Source organism: Mustela nivalis (genome assembly GCF_964662115.1).
Source record: "Mustela nivalis genome assembly, chromosome: 6".
Taxonomy (NCBI): Eukaryota; Metazoa; Chordata; class Mammalia; order Carnivora; family Mustelidae; genus Mustela; species Mustela nivalis.
The window spans coordinates 68,484,919-68,506,552 of record NC_139025.1 but is presented as its reverse complement, the minus strand read 5'-3'; the positions used below and the strand labels follow the sequence as shown (position 1 = coordinate 68,506,552).

The 21,634-nt window shown below is 35.8% G+C and overlaps 1 long non-coding RNA gene across 21 annotated transcripts in view; it reads right to left on the bottom strand.

The window, feature by feature from the left end:
* Positions 1-21,634, bottom strand: part of LOC309866446 — a 297,614-nt gene that overhangs the window by 171,425 nt on the left and 104,555 nt on the right. For 13 of the 21 annotated variants that reach the window (XR_014312663.1, XR_014312666.1, XR_014312667.1 and 10 more), the window contains one exon: positions 1,224-1,358. The exons of 6 other annotated variants lie outside the window; for them this stretch is intronic. This is a non-coding gene — a long non-coding RNA (uncharacterized lncRNA). Of the gene's footprint in view, positions 1-1,223; positions 1,359-17,213; positions 17,313-21,634 lie in introns of all 21 variants that reach the window. 2 more of the 21 variants (XR_014312671.1, XR_014312672.1) reach the window with 2 other exon arrangements.

Below are 21,634 nucleotides of genomic sequence, written 5' to 3'. Positions count from 1 at the left end.
CAAATAAAGTGTTTTTAAATTCTCAGATTTAAAAGATTTTTTCCTCTCTTTTATTTTCTGAGGTTGTATGTTTGTATTCTCTTTTGGTGTGGACATCTCTTGGTTTATCTCTTTAGAGTTTGCTCAGTTCTTGAATCTGTAAGCTTATGTCTTTAACCAAACTTGGAAATTTTCTAGTCATTTCTTTAAATACATTTTTCAGCCTCACCCTCTTAGTCCTTTCTTTCTCAGACTCTGAGGACATGAATGTTATAGTCCCACAGTTCCTTGGAGCACTGTTTTTGCTTTGTAGCCTATTTTTCCTCTGTTCTTTAGATTGCATAATGTGATTTGTTCCTTTTTAAAAAAGATTTTATTTATTTGAGAGGATTCAGAGAGAGAAAGTGCTCACGAGCGAGCACATAAACAGGGGGAGGGGCAGATGGAAAGGGAGAGGGAGGAGCAGACTCCCCAGTGAGCGGGGAGCCTGGTACAGGGCTTGATCCCAGGACCTTGAGATCATGACCTGAGCTGAATGCTTAACCAACTGAGCCACCAAAATGCCTCTTGTATTGTTTGATTTTCAAGTTCATGTACTCTTTTCTCTGTTCTCTCCATTGTGTTATTGAGACTATCATAATTTTTAAAATTTTAGTTATTAAAATTTTCACTACCTCAGTTTTTTTCTTTTGTATTTTCTATTACTTTGTAAAGCTTCCATTTTTTTGAACATTTTCATAAGTGGTTATTAAATTTTTTTTTATGGGTGGCTTTAAAATCCTTTTTGTTTACATCTAATGTATGTGTCACCCGCACATTGCTGTGTGTTATCTTCTCATTAAAGATGTGATTTTTTGGGCACCTGGGTGACTCAGTGGGTTAAAGCCTCTGCCTTCGGCTCAGGTCATGATCCCAGGGTCCTGGGATCAAGTCCCACATCAGGCTCTCTGCTAGGCAGGGAGCCTGCTTCCCGTCCTCTCTCTGCCTCTCTCTGCCTACTTGTGATCTCTCTTTCTGTCAAATAAATAAATAAAATCTTCAAAAAAAAAAAAAAAGATGTGATTTTTCGACTTCTTGGTATGCTGAATAATTTTCAATGTATCCAGGGCATTTTGAATATTATGAGACTGTATTTTATTTAAATTTTAGTTAGTAAACCTTTTCTGACATAACACAGTGTATAGTGGGGCTGCCTTGTTATTGTGAGATTAGTGTTGAAAGTCTTGGTTCCTCACTCAACTTACTTTGGAGAGTGATGCTTCTTCAATTTACTCCTATATGGTCTTCACTGAAGGGAGGGCAAGTATTGCCTCGGACCTTATTACCACTGGATGGTAGTGAAAGTTCCAGTGTCTTACTTGGTCTCCTATGGCACCACCCTGATGAGAAAAGAGGGGCACATTGTTACCACTTAGTAGGAAGAAAAGTCCTGTATTCCCACTGGGCTTTCTCAGGTACCACCAGTGCAGACGTATTCTAGTTTGTGGGGTTTTGGTGTCTTTGTTTTTTATTACACATTACCATGTAGAATAGTTTTGCATAAATATATGCTAAACTAAAAAGATAGACCCCACTGAAGATATGTAATTAAAGTTATGGTATATATTTATAGGTCATTTTCACAGATGCACTTAGTGTATTGTTTAAAAAAGAAATGAAAAGTTTTGTCTTTGAGCACCTGGGTAGCTCGGTATGTTAAGCCTCCAACCCTTGATTTTAGCTCAGGTCATGATCTCAATGTCATGAGATTGAGCCCATGTCTGGCTCCATGCTTAGTCTGCCTCTCTCCCTTTCCCTTTGCCCCTCCCAGCTTGCTCTCTCTCCCTCTCTCTCAAATAAATAAATAAATCTTAAAAAAAGTTTAGTCTTAGTTATCATGATAGAAGAATTTAAAATGTGTAGAATGGTATAAAAAAATGGAAGTCCTGGGAGGAGTCAAGATGGCGGAGAAGTAGCAGGCTGAGACTACTTCAGCTAGCAGATCAGCTAGATAGCTTATCCAAAGATTGCAAACACCTGCAAATCCATCAGCAGATCGAAGAGAAGAAGAACAGCAATTCTGGAAACAGAAAAACAACCACTTTCTGAAAGGTAGACTGGCGGAAACATGAATCCATACCGACGGGAGGATAGACCGGGGGGGGGGGGGGGGCCGGCTCCCGGCAAGCGGCGGAGCAATGGAGCACAAAATCAGGACTTTTAAAAGTCTGTTCCGCTGAGGGACATTGCTCCAGAGGCTAAACCGGGGCGAAGCCCACACGGGGTCAGCGTGGCCTCAGGTCCCGCAGGGTCACAGAAGGATCGGGGGTGTCTGAGTGTCGCAGAGCTTGCGGGTATTAGAACGGGAAAGCCGGCTACAGAGACAGAGCCAACAGTAAGCTCACAGTTCGTTGTTACCTTGAACCAGCCACAGGCTCGGTAAGCTCGGAGCGCAGACGGAGGTCAGGCAGACGGGAGTAACTGGACGCTGTTCTCTGAGGGCGCACTGAGGAGTGGGGCCCCGGGCTCTTGGCTCCTCTGGCTGGAGACCAGGAGGCCGCCATTTGTATTCCCGTCCTCCAGAACTCTACGGAAAGCGCTCAGGGAACAAAAGCTTCTGAAAGCCAACCCAAGCGGATTACTCAGCCCGGCCCCTAGTAAGGGAGGTGCAATTCCGCCTGGGGCAAAGACACTTGAGAATCACTACACCAGGCCCCTTCCCCAGAAGATCAACAAGAAATCCAGGCGAGACCAAGTTCACCTACCAAGGAGTGCGGTTTCAATACCAAGGAGAGCAGCAGAATTCCAAAGGAGGAGAAAGCAAAGCACGGAACTCATGGCTTTCTCCCTGTGATTGTTTTTTTTAGTCTTGCAGTTAATTTAAATTTTTTCTTTTTCTTTTTTTTTTTCCTCGCCTTCTGGTAAAATTTTTTTTTTAACTTTTACCCTTTTCCTTTTTAACGTTTTTTAACTAGTTTATCTAATATATATATTTTTTCTTTTTTATATTTTTCATTATTCGTTTTCCTTTTTTAAATTCTTTTCTTTTTTCTTTTTTTCTTTTTTTTCATTCTTCCTTTTTGAACCTCTTTTTATCCCCTTTCTCCCCCCTCATGATTTGGGATCTCTTCTGATTTGGTTAAAGCATATTTTCCTGGAGTTGTTGCCACCCTTTTAGTATTTTACTTGCTCCTTCATATACTCTTATCTGGACAAAATGACAAGACGGAAAAATTCACCACAAAAAAAAGAACAAGAGGCAGTATCGAAGGCTAGGGACCTAATCAATACAGACATTAGTAATATGTCAGATCTAGAGATCAGAATGACAATTCTCAAAAAAAAGCATGGAAGATCTTAGAGAAACCCTCTCGGGAGATATAAAAGCCCTTTCTGGAGAAATAAAAGAACTAAAATCTAACCAAGTTGAAATCAAAAAAGCTATTAATGAGGTGCAATCAAAAATGGAGGCTCTCACTGCTAGGATAAATGAGGCAGAAGAAAGAATTAGCGATATAGAAGACCAAAAGACAGAGAATAAATAAGCTGAGCAAAAGAGGGACAAACAGCTACTGGACCACGAGAGGAGAATTCGAGAGATAAATGACACCATAAGAAGAAACAACATTAGAATAATTGGGATTCCAGAAGAAGAAGAAAGAGAGAGGGGAGCAGAAGGTATACTGGAGAGAATTATTGGGGAGAATTTCCCCAATATGGCAAAGGGAACGAGCATCAAAATTCAGGAGGTTCAGAGAACGCCCCTCAAAATCAATAAGAATAGGCCCACACCCCATCACCTAATAGTAAAATTTACAAGTCTCAGTGACAAAGAGAAAATTCTGAAAGCAGCCCAGGAAAAGAAGTCTGTAACGTACAATGGTAAAAATATTAGATTGGCAGCAGACTTATCCACAGAGACCTGGCAGGCCAGAAAGAGCTGGCATGATATTTTCAGAGCACTAAACGAGAAAAACATGCAGCCAAGAATACTATATCCAGCTAGGCTATCATTGAAAATAGAAGGAGAGATTAAAAGCTTCCAGGACAAACTAAAAACTAAAAGAATTTGCAAACACCAAACCAGCTCTACAGGAAATATTGAAAGGGGTCCTCTAAGCAAAGAGAGAGCCTACAAGTGGTAGATCAGAAAGGAACAGAGACCATATACAGTAACAGTCACCTTACAGGCATTACAATGGCACTAAATTCATATCTCTCAATAGTTACCCTGAATGTTAATGGGCTAAATGCCCCTGTCAAAAGACACAGGGTATCAGAATGGATAAAAAAACAAAACCCATCTATATGTTGCCTCCAAGAAACTCATTTTAAGCCCGAAGACACCTCCAGATTTAAAGTGAGGGGGTGGAAAAGAATTTACCATGCTAATGGACTTCAAAAGAAAGCAGGAGTGGCAATCCTTATATCAGATCAATTAGATTTTAAGCCAAAGACTAGAATAAGAGATGAGGAAGGACACTATATCATACTCAAAGGGTCTGTCCAACAAGAAGATTTAACAATTTTAAATATCTATGCCCCCAACGTGGGAGAAGCCAACTATATAAACCAATTAATAATAAAATCAAAGAAACACATCAACAATAATACAATAATAGTAGGGGACTTTAACACTCCCCTCACTGAAATGGACAGATCATCCAAGCAAAAGATCAGCAAGGAAATAAAGGCCTTAAATGACACACTGGACCAGATGGACATCACAGATATATTCAGAACATTTCATCCCAAAGCAACAGAACACACATTCTTCTCTAGTGCACGTGGAACATTCTCTAGAATATATCACATCATCAGTGCTAAATCAGGACTCAACCGGTATCAAAAGATTGGGATCATACCCTGCATATTTTCAGACCACAAAGCTCTGAAGCTAGAACTCAACCACAAGAGGAAGTTTGGAAAGAACCCAAATACATGGAGACTAAACACCATCCTTCTAAAGAATGAATGGGTCAACCGGAAAATTAAAGAAGAATTGAAAAAAATCATGGAAACAAATGATAATGAAAATACAACGGTTCAAAATCCGTGGGACACAACAAAGGCAGTCCTGAGAGGAAAATATATAGCAGTACAAGCCTTCCTCAAGAAACAAGAAAGGTCTCAGGTACCCAACCTAACCCTACACCTAAAGGAGCTGGAGAAAGAACAAGAAAGAAACCCTAAGCCCAGCAGGAGAAGAGAAATCATAAAGATCAGAGCAGAAATCAATGAAATAGAAACCAAAAAGACAATAGAGCAAATCAACGAAACTAGGAGCTGGTTCTTTGAAAGAATTAATAAAATTGATAAACCCCTGGCCCGACTTATCAAAAAGAAAAGAGAAAGGACCCAAATAAATAAAATCATGAATGAAAGAAGAGAAATCACAACTAACACCAAAGAAATACAAACTATTATAAGAACATACTATGAGCAACTCGACGCCAACAAATTTGACAATCTGGAAGAAATGGATGCATTCCTAGAAACATATAAACTACCACAACTGAACCAGGAAGAAATAGAAAGCCCGAACAGACCCATAACCAGTAAGGAGATTGAAACAGTCATTAAAAATCTCCAAACAAACAAAAGCCCAGGGCCAGACAGCTTCCCCGGGGAATTCTACCAAACATTTAAAGAAGAACTAATTCCTATTCTCCTGATACTGTTCCAAAAAATAGAAATGGAAGGAAAACTTCCAAACTCATTTTATGAGGCCAGCATCACCTTGATCCCAAAACAGACAAGGATCCCATCAAAAAAGAGAGCTATAGATCAATATCCTTGCTGATCACAGATGTGAAAATTCTCACCAAAATACTAGCCAATAGGATTCAACAGTACATTAAAAGGATTATTCACCACGACCAAGTGGGATTTATTCCAGGGCTGCAAGGTTGGTTCAACATCTGCAAATCAGTCAATGTGATACAACAGATCAATAAAAGAAAGAACAAGAACCATATGATACTCTCAATAGATGCTGAAAAAGCATTTGACAAAGTACAGCATCCCTTCCTGATCAAAACTCTTCAAAGTGTAGGGATAGAGGGCACATATCATCAAAGCCATCTATGAAAAACCCACCGCAAATATCATTCTCAATGGAGAAAAACTGAAAGCTTTTCCGCTAAGGTCAGGAACACGGCAGGGATGTCCATTATCACCACTGCTGTTCAACATAGTACTAGAGGTCCTAGCCTCAGCAATCAGACAACAAAAGGAAATTAAAGGCATCCACATCGGCAAAGAAGAAGTCAAATTATCACTCTTCACAGATGATATGATACTATATGTGGAAAACCCAAAAGACTCCACTCCAAAACTGCTAAAACTTGTACAGGAATTCAGTAAAGTGTCAGGATATAAAATCAATGCACAGAAATCAGTTGCATTTCTCTACACCACCAACAAGACTGAAGAAAGAGAAATTAAGGAGTCAATCCCATTTACAATTGCACCCAAAACCAGAAGATACCTAGGAATAAACCTAACCAAAGAGACACAGAATCTATACTCAGAAAACTATAAAGTACTCATGAAAGAAATTGAGGAAGACACAAAGAAATGGAAAAATGTTCCATGCTCCTGGATTGGAAGAATAAATATTGTGAAAATGTCTATGCTACCTAAAGCAATCTACACATCTAATGCAATTCCTATCAAAGTACCATCCATCTTTTTCAAAGAAATGGAACAAATAATTCTAAAATTTATATGGAACCAGAGAAGACCTTGAATAGCCAAAGGGATATTGAAAAAGAAAGCCAAAGTTGGTGGCATCACCATTCCGGACTATTGGGATTTCATCAAGATCAAAAGCTTTTGCACAGCAAAGGAAACAGTTAACAAAATCAAAAGACAACTGACAGAATGGGAGAAGATATTTGCAAACGACATATCAGATAAAGGACTAGTGTCCAGAATCTATAAAGAACTTAGCAAACTCAACACCCAAAGAACAAATAATCCAATCAAGAAATGGGCAGAGGACATGAACAGACATTTCTGCAAAGAAGACATCCAGATGGCCAACAGACACATGAAAAAGTGCTCCATATCACTCGGCATCAGGGAAATACAAATCAAAACCACAATGAGATATCACCCCACACCAGTCAGAATGGCTAAAATCAACAAGTCAGGAAATGACAGATGCTGGCGAGGATCCAGAGAAAGGGGAACCCTCCTCCACTGTTGGTGGGAATACAAGCTGGTACAGCCACTCTGGAAAACAGCATGGAGATTCCTCAAAACGTTGAAAATAGAACTGCCCTATGACCCAGCAATCACACTACTGGGTATTTACCCTAAAGATACAAACGTAGTGATCCAAAGGGGCACGTGCACCCGAATGTTTATAGCAGCAATGTCCACAATAGCCAAACTATGGAAAGAACCTAGATGTCCATCAACAGATGAATGGATAAAGAAGAAGTGGTATATATACACAATGGAATACTATGCAGCCATCAAAAGAAATGAAATCTTGCCATTTGCGACAACATGGATGGAACTAGAGCGTGTCATGCTTAGCGAAATAAGTCAAGCAGAGAAAAACAACTATCATATGATCTCCCTGATATGAGAAAGTGGTGATGCAACATGGGGGCTTAAGTGGGTTGAAGAAGTATCAATGAAACAAGATGGAATTGGGAGGGAGACAAACCATAAAAGTGACTCTTAATCTCACAAAACAAACTGAGGGTTGCTGGGGGGAGTGGGATTGGGAGAAGGGGGTGGGATTATGGACATTGGGGAGGGTATGTGCTTTGGTGAGTGCTGTGAAGTGTGTAAACCTGGTGATTCACAGACCTGTACCCTTGGGGATAAAAATATATGTTTATAAAAAATAAAAAAATAAAAATATATAAATTAATTAATTAATAAATAAATAAAATAAAAACCAAAAAAAAAATGGAAGTCCTATTTAAGATCTCAAGTATTTTTCATTGTATAACATGAAATTTTAGCTGTCTGTTGCTTTTCAGTAGTCACTTTTTTCCAAGGTTGTATATATTTTGAGATTACCATTTTCATTAATTCCAATGGTATTGGTACTATTGATAATTACATTTACATTATGATACATAAGTTTCAAGCAATCATTTGTTTTTCATTTCTTCAAAATATATCAAAAGTAGTATACTGTATAAAAGAAAGCTGTTCTAAAGGAGCTTATAAAATGCAATGGACAAATTGGACAAAATACATACAAAAAACGGGAAAAAATCTTTCTAAGCAACTATATTGATAAAGAGGAGATAAAATCTCTCCTGTTGATTGAGTGGATTCACTAAGGGTCACTGCAAGTAGTAGTCAATGGAATAAAAACCAATAAAAATATGATAAATAAGGGGAATGAAAAGTATTCAAGGGTCAAGTGCCAAGTCTTTTCTGCTTATTCTGGTGGTCTCACATAGGAAGACATTCTGCTAAAGACTCACGTATACATCAGACATAATAGTTTTCATTTGCAATTTTCATTTTATTTGCACTTCCAGCTTTTCCATTTCTGTCCAGATTTCTTCTCATTGATTGTCTCACCATTTCTGCTGTGTGCTGAATTCTACCTTCACCAGTATTTAGCATATATACTTTTAAAAGTATATTAACCTGATTACTTGTCATTTTCATAAACAATATAACATACATAAAAGGCAAACTTAGTATTATGTGTTATGTTTATCCCTACCTTTGTCTAGAGTTTACTTTAACTTTTAAGTTTATTATAGCAAACTAATATCAAATATCGCCATGCACTTAACTAATTATTGTAGGATGAGCACAAGAGAGAGCAAATGAAACCTTGCGAAGCCTATATTCCATCACTCTAAAGTATCTATACAGATCGTTACATATTCCTCACCATAGGCCAGTAGCTTAGTGACCAGAGAAGGAGAGAACAACTAATTGAAAGTATTCAGTATTACTGGCAATGCTTGATGCAATACATTGAACTTAGAAACAGCAGAGACTTTGTCAGATAAAAATGTAGCACAGGATGAAAGAAAACCAGTTATAATATTATCTGTCTAGAAGTGGTTATTATATTATCATATTATATCTAGAAGTGTTCACTTATATATAATAAATTTTGTTTGCAAAATGTTTTGCTGTATTTCTTTTTGATGAAAAGTAACTAAAATAGATTTTATCATTGTCAACTGTATAATCAGAGTAAAAATCAGTTATATAGTATTTATTGAAAAGAAATAGAAGACAAAGGAGTAAGAGAAAAAGAGCAGGAAGGAGAAGCAGCAGAAGTAGCATTAAGTTAGACCCAGCTTCCTTGAGATTACTAACAATATCTGTATGGACTTACTTTTTATGTATTATATTTCATAATGAAAACAAAGGAGGAAGAAGAGGGAAGAAGGAAGACCAAAAATGGAGAAGAAGAAAAGAAACGATATCAAATATGTAGGGGAAAGAAAATCAGAAAGAAAAAATGAAAAAATAACACTGAAGATGAATTTATTCAAGATACTATATATTCACAGAAATAAATGATCACTGTACATCCACATTCATTTAATAGAAAAGACTATGACAGTGAAAGAAAATGTCCTTCATAAGACCAAGACTAAGTTACCAAATTAGCTCAGTACACTTGTTGGCTTATTTGCTACATCTAATATAATTCCATATTTATGGATTCTCACTGTCCAGAGGCATGCATGCATAAGTGTGTGTGTGTGAGAGAGACAGAAAGAGAGATTTAAATAATTTTTTCATGAGAGTCCATGTGTTGCAATAGTCAGTTTTCAAACGTATCTTTAAACAGATTATATCTAAAATGGATGAAAACAGGATTCCAGTAATTCTATGTCTGATCACCTGCTGGTTAACTATACATCTTATGTGGATTGCAACTACTTTTAAAAATTGGCACATAGCTAAATGTTTAAAGCAACAACTGATCAGAATGTAATTCTTAATATCCAGACACCATATCAAGACATATAGGATCATTATGAATATGAGTTATCTCCAGTGGTTGAGGATGAAAGATAGTCTTAGTCTATGCTAAGTCTATGCTATGCTGTACTGATGATACAACCTTTTAAAACAAACCCTAGAGATTAGGTTGTCATCTGTCTGTTTCTCATAAAAGGAGAGTATAGAATAAACTAAAAATCAAGTTCAGCTCTTTATACTCTGGCTATACTTATGCCTAATTTAAATATAAATTTTTATTTGGGTGTTCAAGAACAGTTGTCTCTATTTATATACAAGTAGTATGCATTTTCCCCCCCAAAGATTTAACGTTAATGAAAGACAGGAGAGTTGATCAAAATTCTGAATAGCTGAACAGAAATCAGTATGCCTTTGCATACCACCTGATATTCTATCCAGAATCTGTTCTGTCTGTCCTTGTTTTAAAAATAAATAGTTGAAGGGTGGCTGGGTGGTTCAGTTGTTTGGGCATCTGCCTTCAACTTAGGTCATGATCCCAGAGTCCTGGGATCAAGTCCTGCATTGAGTTTCCTACTCGGCAGGGGAGCCTGCTTTCCCCTCTCTCTCTGCCTTCTGCATTCCCTGCTTGTGTGCTCTCTCTCTCTGTCAAATAAATAAAAATAAATAAATACTTGAAGATATTACAAGATGACCACAGCTTTCTACTGCCTCATAAATCACTTCAGAACATATAACAGCTTAAAACAACTAGGCAACAAGCATTTATCTGCTTACAGTTCTATAATCTAAGCTGGACACAGATGTAGGGCTTGTTTTTCCTCTAGATAGTACTGATGAGGTACTCCCATATGTTTGTATTCAGTGAGCAGCTTCACTGGAACTGGTGGATTCAAGATGGAGCCATTCATATGGCTGACTTATGTTGACCAGGCTTTCCTCTCTGCCTCTTGGTCTTTCATTCTCCTGGTCCTTCATTCCCCTTTTTCCACCATGGGGCTTCTCATCCTCAAGGAAGCTAACGTGGAAATCTTTACACAGTGGCTGAGAACTAAGAAGGAGTAATGGAAACTACAAGCCTCCTTTAGACCTAGAACAGGAACTTGTACAGTGTCACTTCTGCTGTTTTCTCTCGGATCAAGTAATTCATTAGGCTAACCCATGTTCAGATTGGGAGGTCACTACGAGGATATGAATTCAAGAGGCATCATTATGCACTGGGGACCATTTGGTAATATGTGTTAAGGTAAAAAATTTGTTGGAGTGGAACATGTATGTAAAAGCAGTATATCCTTATATTTGGTTCCTACTATTGTCATAACAAATCACCAGAGACCTGGTGGCTTGAATTAACAGAAATGCATTCATTTTCTTGCAGTTGTAGGAGGCTGAGGTCTGAAATCTGAGTGTTTGTGGTATTGGTTCTTTATAGGAGGCTCTGAGAGAGAATCCATTTCATGCTGTCAGCAATTCTTGAGTTTTATAGGCATATCACTTTAATTTCTGCCTCTCTCATCACATGACTTCTTCCTGTGTCTATTCTATTTCTTGTACAAACATTCATCATTGGATTTAGAAGTCATTACATTTCAAGATAATTGCAATTTAGATCCTTACCTTAATCACATCTTCAAAGACACTTATTCCATATAAGGTGTAAAATTTCCAGGTGGATATATCTTATGGGGGAACACCATTCAAACTACCACAATTCTCTATCAAACTTTATAATATCCTCCCATGCTTTTTCAGAAATTTCTACTACAAAGAATCTGGATTTGGAAAATCTTATACCCACACATATGTAGAGCAGCATTTCTCAAAGCATATTCCTCAGGAGACTAGTGCTAAGAATTCTTCTATGAGTAAAGGGTTTCTTGGTCACATAATTTTAGAAAGTACTGATTGCTATTAACACTTCCTACAGAGTCACATTGTACATTAATTTATTAAATAGAAACTGTGTAGGAAAAATAAACCAAATTTTAAGAAGTGCTTGTTTTTCCTTAACCTGGACCCTGAACACCTCCATTTTTATTCAAGAAATACCTATCAGCACCTCACAGAACAGGGGTTATATGTGTAAAAGATTCTGATATGAACTGTGGTATAGACTACATGATATTTTCAAAATGTAAAACAAAATCAACCTGTATGTTATTGAACATTTTAATAATCTGCTTCCTGGCCTCTGAACTTTTGATGCCTGGAATGTTCTTTCTCCTTTTTCTGAATAACTCCTACTTGTCCTTTAGAACTCTGATTTGAGATCATTTTCAAATGACAACTTTTCTTAAGTACCCAAAGATGCATTTAGATGTTCTTCCAGTGTTGTTATTTTTTCCTTCCTGTTCCTAATGTTAATGTATCACTAAAGCATTCTATTACAATTACCTCCATTTGTGTTCTTTATTTAGTCTCCAACCATGCATTTGTTGAGGTAAGAATCTTATTGGTCATCGATTCCTCAGAAAGAACTGGTATCCAGTGCTTTTTGAATGTATGGATAAGAAAATTCAACGTTGCATAGAAATAGATCAACATAGCTTAGTGGTATACATAATCCTAAGAGAACATTCAGTTATAGAATATTTTGCATGGAAATCACTTAATACTTTCAGAATAATGTCATCTGACGTCTTTTATTTTCCACAGTTTGCAACACTCATCCTCAGAACTTAACTGTTTAAGTTATGAATGCCTAACACTAAGCAGTGGGTTAGTGGAATTGTTACAAAAAAACATCAAATAGATCATAGAAGGTACTTGGTAAAATAATTAAAAAAAAATTAAATCCCTTTGATTTATTAATCAAGACTGACTCTATTTATATTACTCAGATAATTAGGTTTCTCCAAGAAACAGTGCTAAATTTGGTTAAGCTATGCATTAAGAAGAAAAAAATATTTCTCTTTTAACAGCCTCTGCTTAAGAAAGTTTATACCCCTTGCTATAGTCTTCCTTAGAAACAAAAGCTGTTGGGACACCTGGGTGGCTCATTGGGTTAAACCTCTGCCATCAGCTCAGGTCATGATCTCAGGGTTGATCTGGGTCATGATCTTGGATTGAGCCCCGCATTGGGCTCTCTGCTCAGCAGGGAGCCTCCCCCCCCCCTCTCTCTCTCTGCCTGCCTCTGTACTTATTTGTGATCTCTCTTTCTGTGAAACAAATAAATAAAATCTTAAAAACAAACAAACAAACAAACAAACAAACAAACAAACAAACAAAAGCTGTTGTTTCCTATACTCATTGAGAATTACCCAGACATGTAAGCTATTAAGCAGTAAAGTTATGTTAGTCCAATTAACTGACACAACAAGAGAAGTAAATTTTCGACAGTGGACATATCATCCCACTTAGTGAGTTATTTACCTCCAGCCTCTCTGCCTGTACACCGCTAACATGCACACAACATTAGATAAAACTTATTTAATTACATATAACTAGTTGAGAACTTTATGTTCAAAGGTTTACAGAATTTCATATCTAAATACTTCTCTAAATATAAGATTTCATAGCACAGCATGACAGCAAGTTTGCACAGGGATCATTCTCTTTTACATGGTTTGAAAATAAGTTTTAATGACAGTCATTTCTAGTAAACAATAATGTGTCATGGACTAGAAATCATTTTCCTGATGTAAATATTCCATCCACTTGAGTATATTATCCTTGAAATCTAGGTTTCAATTAAACAAAGCAGATTTATCAGTTCACTGAATATTACTTCAGGAAAAAAAGAAATATTCCAAAAAAATAATTTACCTGGTTTATCCCAAGATTTATGCTATTAATTTTCTTGATTATAAGCTGAGGACTAGAATATATAGTAAGTTCATAAAACTCTGCCAAATGTTACTTGTACTGAGTAGAATTAGAGTAAATCATTGTGTTAACTTCTTAAAATTTTTTTAAAGACTCTTCCCATTTATTCTTCTTTTACTATGAATATAATAGCAAAAGTAAATGTATATCCCTGGTTGCCCTCTGATCAATTACAGCTGAGTTGCACCTTCCTAACTATTGCTTTAGAATAAATGCAAGGTAAGCAAATTTGTTTTTAACTCTCAGGCCTTCTTAGAACAGAATTTTGGAGCAGTTGGGCCTCAGAAAGAAAATGTTTTTAGCATTTTGTGTTTGCTCTTGCTCTTCAGATGTACAGCCTATGAAAGCCCACATAAATGAACACAGGCAATCTTTCAGTAAACTGATTTCCATAGATTTCTTCAGGTCATGGGAGTGTTTTCTTGCTTTAATTTGCCGAGAGACCTGACCTGAGAAAGGCTAGGTACTGTTTGTGAGTGAGACCATATGTGAGACTCTTTGTTTCCCCTTGTCATAATCACATGCCATCCCAAGTAGAGAGTTACAAACTAAATCATATGGAAAAAAAAAAATGGTTTGCATCATACCCAGAAATGAAAAGCCTCCCAAACCTGTAGCTGTGTTGTTGCCCCAGAATTCGTCACTTGGTAATTTGCAAAACCTAAAATAATCCATTACATGTAGCAAATTTGAAATTTGTAGAATATACTTAGTTTGCTTAAGCCTCTTCTGATGGGGTTTATATCTGTTCTTTACTGTAAGATGGTTAGTAGACCCAGGAGAAAGGACTTCAAAATATTTTTGTTTCCTATGGAAGTTTGGAAATCTGTTGACTCCCTAGATGTTCTGTTTGTAAGTCTTTCATGCATTGTTTTCCCTTACTTATTTCTCCTCACACACGTAAGCTATTTTCTTTCCTATTGTGTGTACTTGGCAGATTTTCTGGGCACTGTGCCCAGTTGGTTTAATGTGTGCTTATTATTTTCTATAGCGTCCTTGATTCTGTTTTGGAGATGGACATTTTATAAATTATTAATGATTATTATTGTACTTTAGATTCCACATTCCTTTTAGAATTTAGAAACAAAGAATGAACATTAAACCCAATTGGCAAGAACCAAGAATATCAAAGCTATACCAATGCTCAACTGTGAGATAGGAGAATAAAGAATGTTTGGAGTGATTAAAACAGGATTATTCCTGTAAAGAGTTAAACAGATGTAAACAAAGCACTAAATTTATCAGTAGACAAAATCTTCACCCATTTCACCATCTGAACATTACCAATAAGTTTTATGATCAATATTTCCATTGGTAAACATATCCTTCAAATATATAGAGCTGAGAAAGTGCTAACTTTCTCCTCCAATTCACAAGAATTTGTGCACCTGATGAAGTAATTATGACACACCATCAATTACTTAATAGGACATGGCTGAATTCTGAATTTTGTCAGATAATAAAAGTAATTTGAATTTAGCTATCATTTCAAAGTAGAAAAATGTCATATTTGTAAATAATTTATACATACACATATTTTTAAAAGAGTAAATACCTAAGGAAAAAATACAGAGAAAAATATGTGGGGAAAATGTCTCTGGAGGTACAGAAGAAAAATAAATTTTTTATAGGCAGTGAAATATAGCTACTGATCTACTGCACAAAAGTGGAATTTGGATCTTTACCTTACAGCTGTAATGATTCACATTTTGAAATTAGAGTTTACCTAAAGGACATATATCCCTAAGACAGTGGAGCTAAGAAGATGTCATAAGAATTGTGAAGTAAGTAACATTTTACTATTTTTATACCGGAAAGGTATTGATTCCCAATTATTTTTATCCTAATGTAAAAAATAATGAAATTACATTTTACTTTCCAAAATTATCCTCTCCCCAATCATATAACTTTTCCTTCTTTCTCTCTCTTTCTGTCTTTCTTTTGAGCATTGTAAATACTTTGTTAATCCATTCTCCTGAAATTGGATCTGGATCTAGTGTTTGATATAGTTTGCTATAAATCTTTGTTTTCTTTGAATAAAAATATTTTCTACATTTTCATTATTCTGATATTGATTCAGCCTTAGGGTTAATTTATATGCAAAGCAAATAATTTACCCAAACTTGTAAGGGATATGCATTATCAGAACACAACACCTGCAGGACAAAAGAGAGGTTAATTTCATTGTTGCTCGGAAGCAAAAGGAGATCATTATGGAGCCTGCAGTAACTAAGCTCTGTGAAATAGCTGCATTAGTCATTAACTTTCCAGCACTAAATTTCATATCAAACTCAATTAACTACTACATAGCTTTTAATGACAATATTTTTTCAGATGCAGCTCTTGTTTACTAATAAGATTTCACATCACGACTATCTGTTCCATTACTTTCCCCATGTTAATATTCAAGTCTTGATTTTCTCCAAAGAAAATGGGGCAATGAAAATTGCATTTGCTAGTAGTTCTCTTTGAATTATGTTTCAACATTTCAAGTGTGTTAATGTAATGCTTTAGAAGCTAAAGGGAACGATTATATAGGAAGCCAAAGTCCTCTATGTCTATCCCCAGGATTGATTAAGTTTGCTATTTATGCATATTTCCCCACAACGTTGCTTCTGTGTTGGAATTTATCAGGATCAAAACTATCTAAATTGGAAATGTCCCTTAGTATATTTTTATCACAGTGAAAGTCAAAGCCCAGAATAACAAAAAGGCACAAAATTAATGTCATCAGGAAACAATTTACGCAGCTAATTAGCATAGCATTCTCATATAAAAAGACAGATGGATTAAGGGATCAGGTCATTCATAGCCTGCAGTAAACTGCTTCAGTCTTTAATCCCCTGCTGTTACCTATCAACGGGTGCTCTTTTTATGGACTTAGATGGATCCTTGGGAAGATTTAGATTCTCCCATTAGATTGATTCACCTTGTTCCTTTAACTTTTATTGATGATATATTTCATTATTTTCTTAGGAAAATAACAATAAGAACTCGAATTTAGTTAACAGCTGGAGAATTGAAATAAAAAAAGTCTTCTGAACATTTCCTGTACAATAGCTTCTATAACAGACACACGCACCCTGCTCTGTCCTACTAAGAAACAGGCCTTGGTTTGAAGGTAACCACAGAGCAGTTATTTCCTACTTTAACAAGAGTTGGGATTATTTTGCAAGTGATATACACAGCATCCAAAACAATGAGCAGCCATTAATGATCAACTGTGAAAAACATCAAATTCTTTAAAGAGAAGAAGTCAATCAGAATAGATTGATTTTCATAAGTCTTCCTTAAAGTGTTTATTAGAATAATGTCTAAGAAAAGTATCACTAAAGATATTTGATCTAGTATGTATAAAACCCAAACCAACAAATGAAAAAAATTATCTTTTTTTAAAGTTGTAACATAGGAAGATAAATTATTTCCTTTGATTATTACATTAATTTCCTAGAACAGCCATAATATGGGTGTCTTAAAACAATAAAAATTTATCATCTTACGGTTCTGGAGAGGAGAATTTTGAAACCAAGTGTTGACAAAGTTGATTCTTTTTGGAGAACTCTCAGGGACTGTCCACTCCATGCCTCTCTCCTATTTTCCTGTGGATGCCAGTAATCCTTACTGTTTTATTTGTAGGTACCCGTCTGCTGCTGTCATCACACATCATCACAAAGCATTTTTCTCTATATGTCTCTGTCTGTCTGTGTCTAAATTTCCTCTTTTTATAAGGACACTGGTCATTCAATTAGGGCCCACCCTAATCCAATATGACCTCATCTTAACTTGATTACATCTGTTAAAACCCTATTTTCAAATAAGGTCACATTCACAAGTACTGGGGTTAGGATTTCAACATACCTTTATGGAGATATAATTCAACCTATAACAACAAAAATGCAATCAGAATGTTAGTTTATTAATTTATAACAAGAACTATGTTATGTGAAATAAAAATCTTACTCCGGCATGACCAGTACAAAGGCACACCTGGGTGGGAAAACAAAATATAGTCACATGAGAATTGGGTATATATTGTATAAAAAAAAAAATTAGGTAACTAGAATACTTTATGCCATCAAGCTAAGAACAAATGGACACATACTTTTTAACTCTTGCCAAGGGAATTGACAATTTCCTTTGCTTACACTTTCTCCCTATTTCAGGACTTCAGGAATTACATTTGAAGAGAATGCAGATTTATACCTTAGGGGCTTGTCTGCTCCTCAGTTTCCATAGATGACTAACTCCCCTGTGATTGAAACACTTTCTTTAGATACGTTAATGAATTCAGTCCCTATACTACACAACTTCTTGGCTTTCAATCCCTTAGTTTGCTTTAAAAAGCATAAGTCTCAAATGGCATTCTTTCTTCTCTTAGTTTTTGGGATTGTGTTTTGTAGTTCTTCTCCTTGTTAGACTCTGTGCTAGGAATTTGTCTGTCTGTCTGTCTGTCTCTCTCTCTCTCACACAAATTATCCCATTTGGAGAGCCATGAAAGTACTCCTCTTTTTCCTCCATTTTTTCTCTTTAACAATATACACAATTCTGTATATATCTATACATTTGTAACTGTATATATATATATATACACATACACACATAATAGATATTTGTAAATATATTTTATATATATATTTAATATATATTCTAAATGTTTATATATAATATCCATCTATAAAATATATATAATCACTTATCATTTATTGAGAACATATTTGCCACAATATATATGATATAATTTACATTCATTCTCCTGTTTAATTTTTTTTTTTAAGATTTTATTTATTTATTTGACAGACAGGGATCACAAGTAGGCAGAGAGGCAGGCAGAAAGGGGGAAGCAGGCTCCTGCTGAGCAGAGAGCCTGATGGGGGGCTGGATCCCAAGACCCTGACATCATGGCCTGAGCCAAAGGCAGAGGCTTAACCCACTGAGCCACCCAGGTGCCCCATCCTATTTAATTCTTACTATCTTAATGGGATAATTATTATCATTTCTCTTTCAAAGATAAGGAAACCAGGACTCATATTACTGATCTACATTTCTCATTTTCTTCATAGCAGGCATAATAGAAATAAAAATTTGTAGTTTTTCCACAATTTCAAAGGTCCTGCATCATGTTACTTCACCTTCAGCAACCTGCATTATTCCCAGCTTTATTTATTTCATAACCTGGGAGTTTTGGACCTCCACGCCTTTGTCTTCGCCTCTCCTACATAGAAAATGTCACATTTCAACATAGCTAACTCCTGGTTATTTTTAAAGGTAAAGTGAAAATATCAACTATTCCAAGAAGTTTTTAGAAATAAGTTGCAATTAATAACCCCTTATTCTGTACTCACTTAACCCTTTGTTTACAATAATATTAAGCATTCTATTATCCCAGGCCATTAATAATCATTTGTGAATATTTATTTCCTTCAGTAGACTTCAAAGTCCATTAGAGGGGTGGTCCATTAGAGGCGCCTGGGATATGCCTTTGGCTCAGGTCATGATCCCAAAGTCCTAGGATCAAGTCTGAAGTTGGACTCCTTGCTTAGTGGGGAGTCTGCTTCTCCCTCTGCTCCTCCCCCTGCTGTGTGCTCATGCTCTCTCTCTCTCTGTGTTAAGTAAATAAAATAAATAAATCTTAAAAATGTCTATTAGAGACTTGCTCCTTAATTTACTTATTAATTCAACAAATATTGGAGGGAATATCTGGAATAATGTGTATTATTAAACACTGGATATATTACCATGAACAAAAGAGGAAGTCCCTTCCTTCATGATATGTAAATCTTAAGGAATATGATATTTGCCAGATAAGTATGCAAAATAAATAAAATTATAATATAGAAGCTGGAAGTAAATTTACATTTAATAAATTTTTTGCTGAATATTTGGTTTAAAATTAAAAATAATATCAAATAGTTATTTTGATTTAAATACATTTATCTTAAAGTGATATTCAGTTAAAAGTAAGAATTCATAATTTATTTCTTCATATCTAGCTTTAAAATAATGGATAAAATAATAAAATAAAATGATGAATAAATCACTTTCTTCCAACAATAGGATATATTTGTTTATGTTATTGCTGCTTTGCCATTATTCGGTTACGGAAAAAGAAAGCATTTTATATTGCATTGCCATGGAAGAAAGAATTACATAGGAAGCACATAAAAGAAGTTCATTCTTCATGTTTCTGTATCTGTGAATACATTGAAGAACAGAGTCAGGTCATGTGTCTTTATGATAATAAAGATCTTGTGCAATCTTTGTTCTTTGTACATTGTTTTTATTGTTGTTTTACTTGTAAATATTATAGATACCTGAAAATTATTGTCAGTACCTAGCAGTAAATAAGAAATGTATAATTTTTGATGAGTACACAACAGTGATTCCATGGATGGAATTCATCTTTTATTTTCCTACCAATAAAATAAATTGGAGTTTAAGTTTTGGGGATTGTATAACTGGGAAGGAATTTAGAAATTATTCAGTTTAGAGATTTTATTTTATAGGTGGAAGAAATAGGGCTTGTAGAAAAAGTTAAACAAACTTGTAGTCCCAGTAAGAGATATAGCACTAGCTCAAAGCTGTATTTTTTCAATTAGGAATATCAGCTATGACCGACCAATAATGTGTAAAAATTATAGAAATTTATATAGATAAATATTTGTACTTTTAAAAAGAACACATTAAAGAACTGTAATTTATCAGTTTTTGTTGTCAACACCCTATCAGCTTTTTGGAGAACCCATATTTTCTATATATTACTTAACATTTTCACTAGCAGTGATGCATTTGAAAGCCATCTTGGACGGCTAGAGTAGAGTACTTTTATGTTTTACATTGAAGCTGTGGCTCTGTTTGTCCTGTTCCTGATCCTCTCTATAGCTGATTCATTAAAAAAATTTTAAAAAAATTAAAAAATAAACCTGGATCTTATGTTAATGTGCTTTCAGAAAGAAAGGTATAATTGATTTCTAGCAGACGTTCCATAGATAAAATTTCCCCTTATACAAAACTGTTGTCTTTTTTAAGGCAGATAAGATCATCCTTTGTCACAGAGTAATGCAAATACGATAGTCCCCTTTTTTAATGCGCGACCTGTCCAAACTCAGGAACTCAACTAGTTGTCTCAGTGCTCTTGTTTATCAACAAGACATGTCCCACTAGGAGTATCAGCTGTATTGAGTTAGAGTACCACTCTCAAGCTAGTAAGTGATTCCCCATTGACTTCCTTTGTGTCCGTTTACAGGTTAAACCAGGAGATGGAAAAGGTAAATAAGCATGCAGATCTACCACGTCATACCAGCTGGGAGCTGATGCACATGTCTGCATGGAAGGCACAGCATCCCCCATGTGAAGGCTGTTAGTGATTTTCCGACATGTGATGTCCTCTGTGCATTGGAGTTGCTTGGAATCACAGCAATGCAGAAGTAAGTAACGGTTTCTAAGGAAATCTTTAAAGTTCAATTCAAATAAGCAGAGTGCTATATAGCAGATTTTCAGCTTATGTTGTTGCAGCAGTTTGTGCTACATTAGATTACTTTTAGTGTTTATTGTATTTTTTTAGCCATAATTCCAAACCAGATGGTAAGTTTTAAACTAAACTGAGTATAACAGATTTGGACATTTGCTTGTTAGGTCTGGGCACTGTTACCTAGGAATTAAATTAGCAACCCCAATTTATCCTGTTTGGAATTACATTTTAGGCCAAAGAAGGAAAAACACAGGTATTAGATATATTGATCATCTCCCCAGATTCCTGGTTATTACCTCTTTCCTTTCTTGCTTAAAAAAAAGCAGGGTATTGGAGTGCCTGGATGGCTTAGTGGGTTAAAGTCTCTGCCTTTGGCTCGGGTCATGATCCTGGGATCCTGGGATCAAGCCCCGCATCAGGCTCTATGCTTGGCAGGGAGCCTGTTTCCCTTCC